We start from the raw sequence: 19,177 nt of genomic DNA, 5'->3' as shown, positions 1-19,177 counted from the left end.
TTCATTTAATCCACTTTCGCTGCACTTGTTGTGGAGATTATTTATACAGACAGATCCAACCAATTTAGCTATCACCTAGCTGGCAGGCAGATAGTAAGCATACAGAGCATATGTTATTTGTCATGTAAGTGGTATAAAGATTAGAAAAGTCTTACAGAATCAGGTGGAAGCACACTTAATAATTATAAAAGATATAAAATTAAATGAAGATAAAGAAATATTATTTAACCTGATTAAACTACTTCCTTAACCTTTCTTTCATAAAAACAAAGTTTATATTTTTGCTTGGGCAGCTCAGGTCAGTGTCCCAAATATGTTACCAATTAATTGCCCCTTTTGAAAGGCCTCAAAGTGAGAACTGCATTGGAGCATTAGTCTTTGGTCAACAAAAGCTACTCAATGATCCTTAAATGAATGTAGTTCTTACTCAACGAGTTTGTAGTTTTACTTTGAATTATCTGCATACTTTATCTTTATGATAAATTATCCTTTCTTGGTGTGTAGATCTGCCTTTAATTGGTTAATTGGATTATAATCAGTAGATTGATTAACAGCGCATCTTGGGAGACAGAAATCCATGGCAACTTGAAAAAATATGTATTATATCACACTAAGGACAAGTAAAATTAAAAACAAAAATACAATAGTACAAATTTGTCAACAAATGTTTGGATGTTCACTCATTTTGGTCACTCTTCAGAAGTTCTCGTTTTTCTCAGATAGCTTATGTATATGCTACTGTCTTTGAGGGCCTTGGTACTCACCGGAGAATGGAAAAGGGTTTGATTAAATGGGAGAAAGAGGTCTGTAAACAAGCTCATTGCTCTGTTGTTTTCGGTAAACTCTCCATCCGCTCATTCCAAAAAAAATAAAATCCCTGAAGGTACGTGGGTTGTTTTTGTGTTGTTTAGTTTTGTTTTGGTGCTTTTAGCAATGGCTGAGGGATAAGGCAGGAAAAAGATTGTGTCAATGTGGTTAGAAATTTTTTCTATATTTGCTACCCAGTATCCATTTACCATATTCTGATAATAGCACAAAAGTTTTGCTGGAATGATACCATTCTTTCAACACTTTAATTCATGGTATATGAGGTTATTGATTCTGTCATAGAACTATACATTTATTGAAAATTCTAATGCCTTCTCCATTTGAGTGGTTCAGAGATGTACATCATCCAAATTGGCTCAACTAGCTATCAGGAAAATAAATTAACTTTTGGCTGAACTAGAACCTATCTTGAGTTTTGCAATATCATTTTTAACTTTAAAAGTTTCACAAAATTATTACACCAGAAGAAAGGCCTTGATCCAGAATAAAATTTACTTCAGTGTAGGAAAAAATTATTATCCTCATGTTCAAAATGTATTTGTTAAGTTTGAGGGTTTAGTTTATTAAATATAATAAAATTATTTATACATGAAAAGAAATAAGCAATAGACATAGGAAAACAGGAAAAGTCCTATCTCAATTCAAGGTTTTATCTACTTTTTAAAGTTGCTGATTTAACATTTAATTATTAGGTTTTAAAATAAAAATGTCTATTTTTAATAATACAAGCTTCAGCCCTTACATATTTCAAAATGCAGAAATGTTTTCTCCTGAGTTGAAGAAAGGTTAAGTCACCATATGCAAGCAACTATTTGAAGCACAAAGATAATTTACACAGAGACAAGGATATAAGCCTGACTTATTTCCTTTATCCCTGTGCAAATCAATGTAAGAAAGTGACAAAATATTCTTTTCTTCTTTTTCGAGCCCTGTGTGTTCACATGTACATTTGTATACTCTGTACCCTGCCCCAAACACATGCACACACACAGTTGTACACACTTGCACATATTTGCCCACAATATTTGCAGAAGTAATTGTCTTGGAAACAAGTTCATGACAGTATAATATACCAGCTGCTGGTTGAATAGCCAGAAATAATCCCAGGTGGATGACATAAACATTCAAAAGCAGACTGTATTTTCAACCTAAGTTAAATTGTTGCTCCAGAGAAATCAAATTTTCTTGCCAATATTTAAGATGTTTCATCATGGGTTGAGATTTTTTAGGGTGTGTAAAAGGCACAGCTGGGTGCAGGAACTCATACCTGTAATCCCAACAGTTTGAGACGCTGAGGCAGGTTGATTGCTTGAGACCAGGAGTTCCAGACCAGCCAGGTCAATATAGCAAGACCCTATCTTAAAAATAAAAAATAAAAAGTTAGCCAGGCATGGTGGTGCATGCCTGTAGTCCTAGCTAATCAGGGTGCTGAGGTGGAAGGATTGCTTGAGGCCAGGAGTTCAAGACATAGCCTGGGCAACATAGAACTTGTCTTTACAAAATCAAAAATAAAAAAGTTAGCCAGGTGTAGTGGCACACACCTGTAGTCCTAGCTACTTAGGATTGCTTGAGCCCAGGAGTTTGAGGCTAGAGTGAGCTATGGTCACACCATTGCATTACAGCCTGGGTGACAAAGCAAGAAACTCATCTCAAAAAAAAAAAAAAAAAAAAGACACCATATATAAACATAGAATCCCTGGAACCAACATTTTAACATGTTTGCATTCGAGCAATCATCAGTGGGGCTTTCTTGATAGCTAAGAAACATCTAGAGTCAGTATGGTGACTTTAGGCTTCACTTCAAGAGGATGCTCATCTGATTCCAGGAGGTAGAGTTTGTTGAGGGCCATGAATATAACTAGTAACAGGAGTCATCTTTTCTGTTTCATCTCACTAGGCAGCTCTAACTCTAATTTCCTTCTTTCTCTCTCTCTCTCTCTCTCTCTCTCTCTCTTTCCTCTCTCTCTCTTCTCTTTCTCCCTGCCTTCCTCTTTTCTTCTCTCTATTTCTCATATATACCTGTGCACTCGAATAACCTTCACTCTGTATCTCTTCCAGCCATGGTAGTAGATCTGGAACATAGAAGGTTAGGCACACCAGCCAACAAATTGGGAAGGGAATTTCTATTTGCCATCACTGCTTGGTCACAAATCTCTTTTGGAACACCAAAAACAAATGATAGTTACGGTTTACATAAAGGTTTTATGTTCCTAGCCTCCACAGCCATTAAACTCCACAAAACTCCACAAAGATCACTAATTGAACGTGTCTGAAGGATGACATTACTACTTGAAAAATGAGTAGGAGACTTACAAGGAGAAAGTTTGTTTCCCATCTTGGGTAAATTTATTCCCAAATAAAATTCTAATTGCAGGCAGATGTCCCAGAAAATACCAGCCTATACTGTCAGACATTCTTGTCTGCTATGATCTCAAAAAATACTTCAGAAATATTACTCGTACGGCTTGAGATAAGCACTTCTTTGGAGCACCATCAGCTAGCGAATCATAAATAAGATACTAAATGAAGCTCTCAGTCAAGGAATCACAGGTTTCATAAGTGATATTTCAGCAAACACAGGATATGCATCAAAGTGTGATACCTATCTCAAGCTTCAGGGGTATGTATTAAAAACCACTTAAAATTATGTTCCTGATATTCCCTTCTGAATTTACTTTCCAAAATATCAATGTTTGAGAGTATTTTCCAAGATTAAATTCATTCTCCAAAGGTATTAAAGGGGGAAAATCGTGTAAGGTCTACCTCACAGAAATTCAAACTTTGAAAGATTCTACAGAACAGGGAAGTAATGAAATATTTGATGTGAAAACGGTTTTAAACAACTCAGCATGAAATGTTTTGGTCTTGGTAACTGTGAATTTGTTCACGAAGTCATCTTCCTAAAGTGTCAAATCCTTCTTCTATTCCGTATACCCCCTGCCCTGAGATAAAGAAAAATGAACACTAAACAACCAACCACGCAGTTTAATAATATTTTATCCAAGTGACTTTGTCTATCCGGTTATAATTGACCATTTCACACTTCAGTATGTTTCACCTGGAGCTGAGAGTATTCAACAATAAAATGCAGTGAACAGTCCCGTAGGAAATGTTTCTAGAACTAAATCTGGTGATAAGATGAACATTGCATGGGTATTAATGCAGAGTTTTTCATTTGCACACTGGTACAGTCCATAATATTTCTACCACAGACACTTAGACTACTATAAGAATTACATATTTCCCCTACCCCTACATTGCTAAACTAAAGAAGTCTGTCCCTCGCCGTCTTTTCTGCATTAATTTCCCACTCGTAGGAAATAGAAAAAGTCTCTTGGTGGGTGAGCAGGAAAACATAAAAATGAGTTTACATCTCTAGAAAAGAGCCCTGAACTTATAGCCATCAACTGCATGTACTCAAGCCCAAGCCTAGGGAAAACATCTGCAGCCTTCTCATAGGAGTGATCAAGAGCTTTTCAGGGTCTGGGCTCAGAGTTGGAGAAGGCTGTGTTAACTTGCCATAGAAGGGCAGGAGATTAAGGTGATCACCTTGACTCTAGAAGAGGAGGCTTTCTGGGGACATGTCAGGGCAAGAAAGGAGAAGGAAATCAGAATGAATCCCAGCATAAACACCCCGCGAACAAACAAACAAAGAAATGCCCCCAAAGAAACTGTCAACTGACTTTCTTTAAAAAATTATATTCACTTATAATTAAATAATTAAATGCCAAAAATACATACAGAGTTGTTTCAAACAACGTAATGCGAAGGGAAGGAAGATTTATCTTTACTAATAGGTAAGAGATCCTCAAAAGAAACTGCTGAAAACAATTAAGCAGGGAAGGATTTTTAACAGGGTTTCAAGCCATAGAAACACCCTGAGGACAAGCAGCAGAGGTTCTGGGAACGGAGGCCACAATGATCCAAGCAAGTGGTATTAAACTTTTCAGTGAAACAGGATTCTGGATGCCATGAGAATAAACAAAACGACACTTCTGCTGTTTCCTTAAGGAGGCTATTCCTCAAAGACTTAACACTGACAAGGCCAAGTAGAATTTTCCAGCTGGTATGAATGAATCATGGGGAAGCTGTTATGAGAGCAGAGAAGTTCCAGATAGGTCAGGAAAACAAATTGTATAACAAGATATAGAGCTTAAAGAAAAAATATGCCATGACTGTAACATGCACATCACATATTCACTCTCTATCATCTCCCATTACCTCCCTGACAGGTAATCACCCCTGGAAATTCCTACACATTTAGCCAGAGTATGAACTTTCACTTAAAAACAAAAAACAAAAAAAAACCATGCAAGACAGCCAGGTGGGAGAGGATCCCCAGAAAAAAAAAAAATCCAACCGTCCTGCACACTGGGGTGGGAACCTCAGGAAGTTCATGTTGTTTGCAGTGGGGAGGAGCCTGGCCTCTCTTCTTCCTGTGTGGAACCTGGAATTCAAGCTGTGGGTAAGAAGCTCTCTAGCAGGGACTCTGACCTTGTGGAGGATCGCTGTTCCCCCCTTTTTTCCTTTTCACTCAAAAAAGTTCAGCTTCTCTCACCCTTCAAACTGCCTGTGAGCCCAAATTTTTGTGGCCATGGGACAGACAAGGACCCCCGTCTTTAGCTGAACTAAGGAAAAGTCCCGCAACAGTTTTGGTATGCAGTGTGGGGGCTCTAGAAACAGTGAGTGAAATGCATGCCAAGAATTCTTTCCCTTACCTCTCTCTGCTGAGCCTTCTCATCCTCCGGCTTCTGAGGGTAGAGGTCACCATATCACCACCCCATTATTGCTCCTAGGGTTAGGGGCCTTTTCATAGCCTTTTCTCCCTTTTTTGGAAGGAACTGGTGTGCAGTGGCTCCCCACCACCTTCCCCTCCCTGCCAGGGCTGGGATACCTGGCCCAAGGCGCCACGAGTGGCTGGCTGGCGTTTTCTGCCACGCACTCACAGGATATCCTCCTCCCTGCACCAGGGAGGCCTGCTCTGACCCACAGCAATTAAACTTGTCTCCCTGGTGGAGGAACCACTTGCATAAGAATAACAGGTTCTTCCCCAGCCATTTTTAAACCATTTTTTTTCTCCTCTTCACACCCAGTCAGCAGTAAACTTAGTCTCTGTAAAGCTTCAGTTGTGAAAAAGGATTTCTGGGGCTAGTCTTGGGCTGTGGCCCATCCTGGCTTGCTTTGCATGTCTGTATGGTGTGTGCTGCAAGCCTCCATCTTGTTTTACATCCTGGGGGCGTGGCCAGTAACGGCGTGGCAAGGTTTGTTGAGCAATCCTGCCTTAGAGGATGCTCCTTCTCTGGTTTGATATCTGCATGTTTTCCTAGCCCTGTCTCTTAAAGGGCCTCACCCAGCAACTGGATTTTCTTCTGCCTGTCTATGTGTATACTGTGTGTGCTGTCTTTAAAAAGATCTCTAATTAATTTGCCCTAAAAAAGACAAGCCCTGGGATCAAGTATTTCTTAAGGGAAGTTAAAAGCTGTGGTGCCTTTCAGTTCACATGACTTGAATCTTTGAGAAATAAAAACAGCCCCTAAAGACTATTGGTAAAATGTAGGTAAGATGCAAGGTTTGCTAAGTGATTTAAGGTTACAAACTGCTTTTTGGGTTTTAAAAACTGTCTCCTCTGCTTCACAGCTGATAGGGCCTGGGGACATATGGAACTAATCACGTCCTTAATTAAGAAGGCAAACCTTGGCTGCAGTTAGCACGCAATTAAAAAATTTACCAGGTTTTAAATTAATGTTAAAAATTACTAGGAGTTACCATTATAACATGTAATTGAGACTACTGGAAATAGATTTGCATGCAAGGAGTGTACGAACAGTGAAATATGTTTTTCAGTAAAAGGTTATAAGAAGGCATGAAAATGTAAATTTTTGCCTGGGGCTAAAGGATTGTTTTGAGTTAAATTATTAAAAAACTGAAGGTTCAAAGAAGTGATGGAAGAATTGTGAAAATTAACCTTGCTGAAGAGGTCCTCTGTGTGAACATACTGACTAAATTCAAAAAACCGTATTATATGGTTTTTCTGTAAATTGAGTATTGAAATAAAAGCATAACAAGGGTTTAATACAACACTAGTTGCTCTTTGGCAAAATTTTTAAAGGGTTATAGAAGGTTTTTGCTTCTTCACATTTTCTGAGTCATCATTTTTGCAAAATAAATAATTTGTGGTAATCTGGAATTCTATTTTATAATATCAAGTGTTTTAAATCTTGAACATTTAACAGCCTTCCCAAAATCAAACTTCAGCTTCAAAATTGTCTTCCCTGGCACCTGACTTTTTGAGTACTTTGAGAGGGCCCCTGAAGTGTCCAGAAAAGAGAGGTAAACAGGATTCTTTGACATGTTTAGGTACATAGGACTGTCAAAATGATGTTCAGTCTTCTTTGGGTTATATCTTGGTAAATAATGCTAATATATGTTCCAAAATTGTATGAGATTTCTAACATTCCAATGTCTAAGTATATGCTACCAATCATACTTAAGGTTAAGTTATTGCAAACCACAGAGATAACCAAACATTTTTGTCAATTGTGTTTCTGACTGTCACTACCCTGGGCATTTTGCTATTCACAGACAATTGTTGTCTTGCTTTAATCTTTTTCAAACGATGGTTTATAATAAGCTACAGAATTTTGGAGGTGCTCTCAAATACAGGCTTCTGAAAACTTTTGAGATTGTAATATTGGAATAAAGGAAAATTTACAGGACTCATAAAGAGCTGGAATGTTCACAAATATCAAGCAAAACAAGAGTTAACTAGATGGACTGAACTCAGGAAGCTGAAGTAAATCCTTTTGACTTTTGCTTGGAATATTGCTGAGCCTTGTTTTGCTTTTCACAGTCAAGGAAACGTATTTTGAACTATTTATGGTCATTAATAAGTAAAGTATACACTCCTGTGATCAAAATTTGTAGCATGTTTATTTCTCTCTGCCTGGTTTCTCTAGAATTTGGAAACTATCTGTGAGTATTCTTATGGCAATATAGTTATTTGCATCAGTGCAATAAGAATCAATTTTTCTTTTGAAACAGAAAACAATTGGAAAAACTGGTCATTTTACCAAGGCTTTGACTGGAAGGGTATACTTCCCTTTAAGGAGTCAATCTTGACTTGGCAGAGCCAATAAAAGCCCCATGAGGAAACTGGCCTCATACTCAGTCCCTGTACAGGTTCCTGACCTGTGGTCAGTAAAGAATATCACTTTCTAACAGGTCCAGGAGCTCCAAGTTTATCTTGGGACCGTAAGAGGAGACAATGACCCAACTCACATGTATTTGAGGATAAACCCATGGCTAGGCATGGCTTTAAAAGGTCTTATCTGAGATCCCTTGAGGAACAGAGTTCCATCAAAGCCAATCTAAAAGGCCTGTGTAGAAATAATTATTCCTGCTGCAGTTCATGCAAATAATCAGGTCAAGTATAAGGCTAAAATCTATTTTGCAAAAATCTCGGTCCTATCATGGTTTTTTTCTTAACAAAAATGAGGACTGGAGAGAAATTATGTTTCAAAAGTTATCATGCATTTGTCATTAAATTCTAAACTCACTAGTTGTTTTTAAGTTTTTGCCTACATTTTTAGACTAACTCTGCTTGTTCCTGTGAACCAACCAGCAATCCCCAGCTGCAGCTCAGAAAGAACAAGAGGGATGGGTAATGTAGAAATCTGGATCAATATTCTAGTTCTGAGCAATTAATCCTGCAAATCCTGCCAGGTGATGGGGATAAATAGAATACCCATCACTAGGAAGTTTCCTTTTTGGGAGAGTGAGACCAAGGACCCTAACCAAAGCCAAGCACCATGCACCGAAACCCTAGCAAACATAACTATAGCCACCAGTTATCTGGGTGTGTCATAAGACATCCTTTTCTCTCCCTTGTTGCAAGAGGACTCAATTCCACAGTTTTACCTTAGCATTCAGCTTATCATAAGGAGTCCATGCAATTCCAAGCTTTGGGTCAAAGCCCTAAGAAGGAAAACTGGATCTGAGGGATCCAGAGGCAGACAATAATGGAAGTTAAAAGGCACAGCACAAGTGAGTGTAGCTGATTCCTGCCCATTAAGCCAACCCAGGCTTCCTGTTTCATGGATAAAGGCCATGTTAATATCCATGGCATAAAAGAGGTCTAGGGAACTCCAAGGCTACTTACAGTAGGGATGATAGAGGCATAGGTGAAAGTAGATAATTCCTATTCTCTAGGTCCCCCAGATTCATGGGTGCAAGCTGCTTTGGTACTTATGGTGGCACCTACCAAGGTCTCCAGAACTTGGGGATGCAAGGACAGAAGATGGAAAAAGGATGCTCTTCCATCTCTCCCTCAAGTACCCGGGGTATGCGTTAGGAAGTGAAGGGAGCCATAGATGCCTGCTTGTCTTTCTAGATGGGTAGCCATTCATTTTCACTCTGTACCCCTTTCAAATGCATCCTGAACCCCTGGGACTCCTTTTAAAAATGCCTTCTCTTTTCCTTTCCCCTTCTCTGTCTTCTCTTCACAGAGAGGTAATTGTGTCCCCGTACCATGGGACACTTGTCTCAGATGCATCCTCCAAACTAGAAAGAGTTAACTAGAAAGAATTTCCCAAACCTTAAACTGGTTGGCTTGAGATTAGGCTCAGGGGAAGGGAACACAGAAGCCCAGTGTGCCTGCAAAAGGGTGAAGTTTTTTTTTACCGGTCGAGCTTTTGGCCTCCTTCTCCCTGTACAAACTGGTAAAAAAGCCTCGGGATTTTTGAGCTCTCCTTACCCCTCCCCTTGTTTCATTTTGATACATGTTTTCCAATAACCTGGTTCGTCTGTTCTTGTCTTCAGGCCATCAAACTCCAACTAGTCATGCAACAAGAGCCTCTGACGATGGCCCCTTCAGCTGGGAACCCTTAAATGGGCTCTGAGGGAGCTCTGACTGATGCTGCCCCAAAACAGCGCCCCCTGTCATCAGGAAGCAGTTAACATTGGTCTTCATTCTTACCCTATCCTTATTCTAACAGCAGTTAGATGTACTTCTTTAGACAGGGGGAGTAAGACAGCCAGGTGGGAGGGGGTCTCTGGAAAACTATCTGGCCTGCACATTTGGGTGGAGCCTCAGGAAGTTGATGACATTTGCAGCTGGGTGCAGCCTGGCCCCTCCCCTTCCTGTGTGGAACCTGAAATTAGACCGGCTGGGCGGAAGCACTCTAGCAGGGACTCTGGCCTTGCAGAGCGTCCTGTTTCCCCGTTTTTTCCCTTTTCACCCAATAAAACCCTGCTTCACTCATCCTTCAAACCATCTGTGAGCCTAAATGTTTGTGGCTGTGGGACGGACAAAGATACCGTCTTTAGCTGAATTAAGGAAAAGTCCTGCAATGCAAGTATCGTGGTACCTTTATAATGTTGTTTCTCTCTTTTAAACCTTGTATAAATAGGAAAATATTGTATATAATCTCAAGCAAATTGTTTTCTTTTGAAAAGTATTCATATATGTTAAAGGTGTAGTTCTAGTTCATTCATTTTCTCTGTTTAGACTCTTTCTTTTATAAATATACTACAGCTCATTTATCCATTTTCCTACTGTTGCAACATAGATTGCTTCTAATTCTTCTATAACAATGCTGGTATGAAATTGTTGTGTGTATCTCTGGTAGATATGTGTTATTTCTTTTTTGTAATTCTAGATTATAATTATTTGTCTAAGGTGGACATACCAGGGTAGACTTGCTCAGCCATATATAATGATTTCTGCAGCTACATAACCTGCCAACGCTTAGTCTTATCACACATTTTATTTTAAAATCAATATGTAAAAAATACTAATTTACTTGGTAGTAATTTCAATTTTTCTGATTATTACCGAGGTTTAATATGTTTTCATGTTTACTGAATATTCTTGTTAATTTTCTTGTGAATTTCAGTTAATGTTTTTGTTGATTTTATTAATTTGTAGTGGTTTTGAAACATATTCTAGAAACCAATATTTTGCCTGTTGTATGTGTTACAAATATATTTATTTTGTATAGCTTCTTCATATTTACTACTTTTACAATTTTAACAGTAAAATTAGTTTCATGTTTTATAGCTATAATTATGACAGCTTTTAAATATATATTTCCTTAATTAAAATAAAAATGCATTATCCTTAATTTTCTTCTAAGATTTTTGAATTGTATATGACTTTTTCATTCTTGTGCTGGATTTCTACCTGAAAAATATTTCTCCCTTCTGAGGTTCAGTACCTGTTTTTTGATGTAATGGTATGAAAAAAGGCATACTCACTGCGTTAGCTAGAGCTAAATATTTACTGACTAATAGTGGTCTCTTTCCTGATACACACATACACACACACACACACACCCCATCATCCTGGTAACATCCTGAGAGTCTCTTTCTTGTTCATTTCTCCTTCCATACAGGAAAGGGAGGGGTTTGAATCTAGAATGCTGATCTATTTTTAACCAATAGCCCTAACTCCTTCCTCTCCCATACTTTAATGCTGAGTGTTAGGAGAAACATCTTTAGCTTCCTTTAAGTAAACAACTGATGATTTCAAATTTACATTGTTCTATAGTCTCCCAAATTTCATCCAGCTCCTCCCTTTGAAAGAAAACCAGCTTTATCTTCAAGATGAAATCTGAACCCCACCAGAGTCAACAGTACTGTTTTCTGTTTGTAATTTTTTACCTCAAATTGATTCAGAAATGTAATGGAAGTTCAAACATAGTCTTAAATGTAGAAGGAATGGGGAAAAACATGTCTACGTAATTCTAAATTTCTGGACAAAAAAGGACTTAAAGATAATTAACGTGATTTGGAAAATAAAAGCAATGAGAAATTTCTAATACCAGATATTGAATGTTTAAGCAGCAATTATCAATACTGTAGAAGTGCTGCACAGATAGACAAAAATAAAATAGAAAAAAAATCCCACAAACAAACACAAGTGTATAATCAGATAAGATTTTAGAATAATTAGAAGTAACCTCTTATAAATAATAAAAACAATAGTTATAATGATATTGAAAAAATATTCCCTAGCTAATGGCAAATTATTTCCAACGAAATAATAGCATTAAGAAGAATGAATCACAGGATGGGCATGGTGGCTCATGCCTACAAATCCAGCATTTTGGGACGCCGAGGCAGATGGGTCACTCGAGTTCAGGAGTTCAAGACCAGGCTGGGCAACCTCGTGAAACCCTGTCTCTACAACAAAATACCAAAATTAGGCAAGCATGGTGGTGTGCACCTGGAGTCCCAGCTACTCAGAAGGCTGAGGCAAAGGATCACTTGAGCCTGGGAGGCAGAGATTACAGTTAACCGAGGTCCTGCCACTGCACTCCAGGCTGGGCCACAGAGCCAGACCCTGTCTCAAAAAAATAAAAATAAAAATGACTAGTGAATCAAATATATTACTCAAATATAATTATAAATTTGTATAAGCTATTTGAAATGAATAAATGTTAAAGAAGAAATACAAAGGAACAGAGTACAAAATTATTTATTTAAATATATAAAAATGTGTTAGTGCATATGAAAAAAGAATTAAATAGCAATAGAATAAGTAGAAAAATAATTTGCAAAATCTATTGCAAAGTGAAATATTTTATGTAGCATATATTATGTAAAATTTTTAATACCAATAAAATATAAAATATAGAACATAAATATACCAATACATAAAATTACATATAATACCTACTTTGTATTTCATATGTACCACATATAATACAATATATCATAAGCATTAAATAAATATATCACTTTATGATATGTAAATATGCTATGTACAATTATACAATGGATTATGTAAAAGCATTCAATTTTATTATAAAATACACTATTATGAAGATACAGAGGCTGCTTGACTTTGATGGGGTAACGCTTCCATAATCCCACTGTAAGTTGAAAATATCCTAAATCAAATGTACACTTTTTACTTACAATGTTTTCAACTTGTCATGGGTTTATCCTGACATAACCCCATCATAAGTTGAGGAGCATCTAAATGCATATCACTTTTGCACCTTTGTAAAACTGAAAACTTGTAAGTCAAACCATTGTTAAACCAGGTTTCTCTGTATATAAAAAATTATAAAATATTACTTATTAAAATTATAACATTTTAAAATATGTGGTGTTTTTTCAAATTAGTATGAAAATGATGTAACATCTTTAAGGGGCATTTAGGAAAGACCATGAATAAACTAATTATCCACATTCTGTAGACATAATGGAAAGTAGTGTAATATTAACAATCTAAATCTTTAGATATTTTACGAAGAGAATATATGATTATAAAATAACTATAATAAAATGGTACCACTATACTTTAGTGGTGGTTTAAATTTATACATTCTATAATATTTAATTAAAATTCCCTTAATTGCACATGTTTCATATAAGAATGTATCAAATAAAAATCATGAGATGTTCCCAAGGATATTTGACTGAAAATTTTCATTAGAGTGCTGTATAAACAGTAAATATTGGAAACCAACTAAAATGATGATAGATGAAAGAAGATCTACACATTGGAAGACAAGGCAATGAAAATTTGATGTCATTGATATTGATTATGATATAATGATAAGTGGTGTCTTATGTTGAATATGTTTTCATATGTTTACTGAATATTCCTGTTAAAGCAAATCAATACACACACACACACAAGTTTTGGAGACGTGTATTACCAGTTTATCCATAGATGCAGAACTGTGATTTTTCTCTTTTTTAACTTTTCAGTGTTAATACATTCTAGGATTTCCAGATTTGCTATATCTGTGTAGTGATTTTACAATAAAAAAAGTTTGCAAACTCCCAACTTATAAGAGGTAAAAGCTTTTTATGGTTGTGGAAAAAAAGGTTAGTGTGGAAGGCCTATGTGATACTGTGAAATATACATTTGGTCTTTATCCAGTTTCCTGACATATAGCTCCTAAACCCTCAGAATCTCTTGAGTGATGTCTTTTGTATGCTGATGAGATAACTGATGGTAGGAGAGCTAGATAGCTTGGGATGGGGGCTGGTCACCAGAAAGAACAAGGCATGATTGGAGACTTGGGACATTCATTTCCAGCCCCAGCCTTGGTGAGAGAAAGGAACTGAAGGTTAAGCTGATCACCAGTGGCCAATGATTTAATCAGTCATGCCCATATAATTAAACTTCCGTTAAAACCTGATAGGACTGGGTCCAATGAGCTTCCAAATAGCTGGACTCGTGGAGCTTCCTGGAGGGTGGCAGGCCAAGAGAGGGCGTGGCAGCTCTTCCCACACACCTGCCTTCTGCAACTCTGCTATCTGGCCATTCATCCACACGCTTTGTAATATCCTTTACAATCAACCAATACACAAAAGTGTTTTCCTGAGTTCTGTGCGCAGCTCTAGCAAATGAATCAAACCCAAGGAGAAAGTGATGGGAACCCTGATTTAGAGCCAGTTGGTCAGAAGTTTGTGGTGGCCCAGACTTGCAACTGGGGTCTCAAGTGGGGAACTGTATTGTGAGACTAAGCCTTCATGATATAGAGAGCGTCAGAATTGATCTAAATTAAAAGACATCTGGTGGGTATCCACTGCAGAATTGATTGGTTGGTGTGTGGGAAAACATGCCTCACACATCTGGTCTGGTATCGTCTGATACCAGATACATGACTGCATGAGAGTAGAGAGTAGAAAAAACACTTTTAGGGTATTTTTATAGCTCTAACAGCATATAATCTATTTCCTCTCTCCACAGGAGGTACCTGGGAAAGACAGAAAAAGATGATTTGTTCCAAAACTCTTGCAAAAATGCTAATGGCAATATAGTAATGATATGTGGTAGTAATAGAGTCCTTATATATGAAATGCTTTTAGCCAGTTGTACCTGGTCTACATAAGTTAATGAAAGGTTAATAGGAAATAATCTTTAACAAAAGGGTTTCCTTTGTGCAAGTAATGCCCTGATGCATGTATTAGCCCCTTACATGTTAATTTTGAAATAAAAAATGTGTTAATAGAAGAAGAAAGGGCACCTGCATTGTTGGTCAGATTTCTCTATTTTTTTTTTCCTGTTTGTTACAATTACCAGTATCCTTCATGTTATCAGTAAAATTTGTTATTAGTTAGATTATGATTCCTGTGACTCTGATTTGATTTGATAAGTTGTATTGTCTAATAGTAAAGTTTTTAAAGCTGGCAAAGATAAGGCATTAAAAAAAAGGAGTTTTTTATGCAGTAATGATTTGGAAACACAAGATAATGCTTTGCACATAAGTAGAATGAAAATATATTTTTGTTAATTTACTACAGCACTGTTCCCCACATAATTCACTTCAGTTTTGTACTGTTTCTCATAGAATCTCTTTCTGTTTTTCTTTCTATCATACTTAAGTCCATTTTATATAAAATTAGCTTAGCAGGAAGAGAGGGCAATTATCCAGTCCCAAAGCACACTAGAAAGAGACGTTTGCTTTTCTTAATATGGGAGAGATGCATGAAGAAGGCACCTGCTGTTGTCCATCTGGGGTCCATTTACATCTTGGTGAAGAACAATAAGGAAGAGAAGCACTTACAGAATGTGCAACATGCAGTGCAACCCTTCAAACAGTTACACAGAGTTAGGAATGTTAGGGCGTGATTTATTCCTCAGACAGCATAAGATATTTATTCAGAGAGATTTGGCCCGGCTAGCAGTTCTTCTAAGTCCTAGATAAAGAGACAGTAATGAGTTTCAGCCAAAGAATAATCTTTTCTTCTCTAAAAAGCTACCGTTTATCAAGGCAGCTACTGGGTATTTAAAATCATTTTGTTAAAGAAGTAAGTTCCAAATATATATCCTTGGGAAGCTATCCCTATTATTCACATTAGTATATGCATGCACATTTTAAATAATTTTTTATCAGATAATTATATGCACATTGACTCACAGATGCACACACACACAAATTTAATAGAGAAGATAATGTCTGTTTGTAAAATATGACTGTATAGTTTCTCAGGCGTAAGTTTTACTATTTCCTTTTGTGTGATACAAGATTCCCTTTATCCCTTGGTCCAAGTGTAAAAGGGAGATGATACAGTCTCCTATTTCTTTTGGCTTCAAATGGCTGTCCAAAATACTTTACTCATTAGACATAGTAATCAATACACACGCAAATCTGTACATCTCTGTACATGGCATTTTCCTAATGCTACCTCTTCCCATCTTTGTATCTAGGAGACAATTTAACTTTTAATAAGCATTTATTGAACATATATCATGTGTCAGGTACTATGACAGGCATTTGGAATGGTTACATTTACTAAAGTTGTTAAATGTTAAGATGTTTTAAGGAAATCAGAGTTTTCGCTACCTCAAGTTTGAGGATATGAAATGCTTCACAAGTGTAACTAAAGGAAAACATTGTAGAGATTCATTTTTTTGCACATGGTTTAAAGTATGTACTCTTAAAAGTTGTAGAATTGACATATTTATTACAAAGTATAGGCTTCATTGTGTTGAAATGCCAAGAAATGATGATTCTAGCAATGAATTGCTTCAAGTAAATTTTACTCCTGGCATTGTTTTACAAAATAGAAGATTAAATTTAAGAAACAGTTTCTTAACACAAAAGATAAATTGTTCATTTACTATTAAATGATAAGGATCAAGCTTTCAATTTGATGTAAAAAGAGCTTCAGTGTAGATGCTCGTTTTTAGAATTGTTATCATTTTCGACTACATATTATTAAACATAGAAATAGGGGAGACATTTTGCAATTGGTATAGTAGAGAATAATTGGGAAAAATTATTTTAACACATTGTTTGAAACATTTAGCCTCCTTTGAGAACAGTGATGTGAAAATATTTTCTATAGATTCTAATACAAGCAAATTTTAATCTCTTAGTTGGATATTTTGAGTATTTAACATATTTAATTTACATCTGGTTTTTTTATGCCTGTTTGGTAGATTCTGAAATCTTTTCCTCCACCTCTGTGGACCTGAAATTAATCCGAATCCTTTATCTGGGCACTGAGGGCTATGGTTGAGTGGTTTCATCTCTGTTCCTGGGAGCACAACCAAATTCATCTCCATTGAAATCTTGACTCCTCTGTGACTTGGCTTTGCATCTGGGTTTCCATCTGTCAGACATTTCACTGGGTTGTCTTTATTCTTTCCTGGGAGGCTGTTTAAAAAGAATTATTTTAAAAAAAAGAGTGGACCCAGCCCATGTGCAGCTACTGCAATCATAATATGGTGACCCAAGATTTCAGCGATCCCCATTGTTGGCTGAATAAAATAGGATGCGTGAGAAATATTATAACTTAATCAGTGAATTGATCTGTGTTGAGTATTTTGGAACCTTTTAAAAAGATTTTTTTTCACTAGATAGATAAAGCCTGACTTTCAAGTTTAATGCATTCCTTTAATTTTCATCTGCCTGAAACTGTCTCATTAAGGCTCCAGTGAGAAATCTCTCCTTTCTTACCTCTTTTAAAACTTTGACAATAAGGTAACACAGGCCTCTAAGATTATCACAGTCAATAAATGGATCTTTTATATCACTCAACAGAATTATGTGGCGATATGGTCTTTTTACTATAAATTTTCATATCATTGTTCATTTTTAAAAAATAATAATGAACCAGGAATTATAATATTGCTGATGCTATTATTTATAATATGAAGCCCAAGAGGAACATACTTAATTTAATGTTAGGTTCACAACAATGATAAAATGTTACATTTCATTTAATATGCAGTTTGTGCGACGCCAAAATAAGCTGTGAATTGCGCAAAAATAAATCCATTTGTTGTTTGTGTTGTAAATTTTTGGAAAACTAGGCAGGTCATCACATTTTTTTCTTCTAAATAATAACAGTGGATATTTCTATCTATTTATTGCAAACACAAACATCTATATGATTTTTATCTACCCAGTTATGGCTCTTTATATATATATAAGCAATTTTATTTGTTAGTTTGAGGCTGTTGGGTATCATACATTTGTCTTAATTTCCACATAGGTCAGACAATATACAAGAGAAATTCAAGGGAAATTGAGAAAGGCAGAGGGATTATAGTCTGTTGTGGGTGCATGAGGAATAGGAAGTATTCATATATGCCACACTCTTTTTTTGGGAGAGTGTAAGTATCATTTCACAATTTTACATCACCTTATAGCTCTCTCTTAAGTTCTCTCTCTCGCTCTCTCAATCTCTCTCTCTCTCCTCCTTCACTCTCTCTCTCTCTGGCTTTGAGTGTGCCTTTTTGTACTGCGTATTCTTACTATTTTATAGAATTCACAGAGAGAAGAATATGGAAGTTATGGTAAGATGTGGGAGCAAAAACCAACATATTAAAAGATAATTTATCTTAAGAAAGCAGCTGGAGAGGTCTTTTAAACTAAAACACTAAAAATCAGCTTAAGAAGTTTGCCACTTTCTTCAGTAAGCACTGGGATTTAGTGAAGATTTCATACAAAGAAGTAATCCTGATCCCTCTGGTATTATGGAGACGACCAGAAGGTAGAAGACCCTATTGGAGCAATGGATACAAAGCAGGTAACTATGTAGAGATGTGGCCTCCTTGATCCACCCTAAAGCTTGGCCAACTCTTCCCTCCAGGATTCCAAAACCTCCCCACAGATGCCTGAACTAAGGAAGTGGACAGCCTTAGGAGACAAGCATTTGCTGGAAGAGATGTTTCTCTTAAATTACATGAGACTATCTCCTTGGTAAGAAAATGGGCATGATGTGGTAAGGCAGCCCTGCCTTGGGAGACCAGGATATCCAACACCTTCAACATTCCCTAACAGTGTGGCCATGGGAAAGTCTCCTAGAATCTTGAGATTCCAACTCTTTACTTGGTAAAAGTGATCTCTAGGAATTAAACGAAATCAAAATATTTCTCCCCAACGTATTGAGGACTGTTAAAGACACAGAAAATGTAAGGAGACACTCTTGTTTCAGCCTCTACTTGCCTGATGACAGGACACCAGTCCTTCCTTACTGGAGACGGCGTTTGTTTATTGACCCGGAAAAGGCACCAGCAGGCACCGGAGGAATCTGAGAACAGATTTTACTACCTTCCCACATTTTCCTATCTTTTAAAACACTCAAGCTGCTCTCTCCTTTGTCTTGTTGCTATATAGGATTTATGGCTCTTTGTTAAAATACTATTGGAGTGGGCCCGGCACAGTGGTTCACACCTGTAATCCCAGTACTTTGAGAGGCCAAGGAGGGCAGATCACAAAGTCAGGAGTTCGAGACCAGCCTGGCCAATATGATGAAATCCCGTCTCTATTGAAAATACAAAAATTAGCTGGGTGTAGTGGTGGGCACTAGTTCCAGCTACTGGGGAGACTGAGGCAGGAGAATCGCTTGAACTTGGGAGGCAGAGGTTGCAGTG

General features: G+C 37.0%; 1 long non-coding RNA gene across 1 annotated transcript; it reads left to right on the top strand.

The window, feature by feature from the left end:
- Positions 1-5,270: 5,270 nt before the first annotated feature.
- LOC105521470 lies at positions 5,271-10,949 on the top strand. Its single transcript, XR_001003273.1, has 2 exons — positions 5,271-5,510; positions 9,646-10,949. It is a non-coding gene; the product is annotated as an uncharacterized LOC105521470 (long non-coding RNA).
- Positions 10,950-19,177: the final 8,228 nt, after the last annotated feature.

This window comes from Colobus angolensis, unplaced genomic scaffold (genome assembly GCF_000951035.1).
Source record: "Colobus angolensis palliatus isolate OR3802 unplaced genomic scaffold, Cang.pa_1.0 Scaffold40, whole genome shotgun sequence".
Taxonomy (NCBI): Eukaryota; Metazoa; Chordata; class Mammalia; order Primates; family Cercopithecidae; genus Colobus; species Colobus angolensis.
The sequence above is the reverse complement of the archived record's forward strand: the minus strand, read 5'-3'. Positions and strand labels throughout refer to the sequence as shown.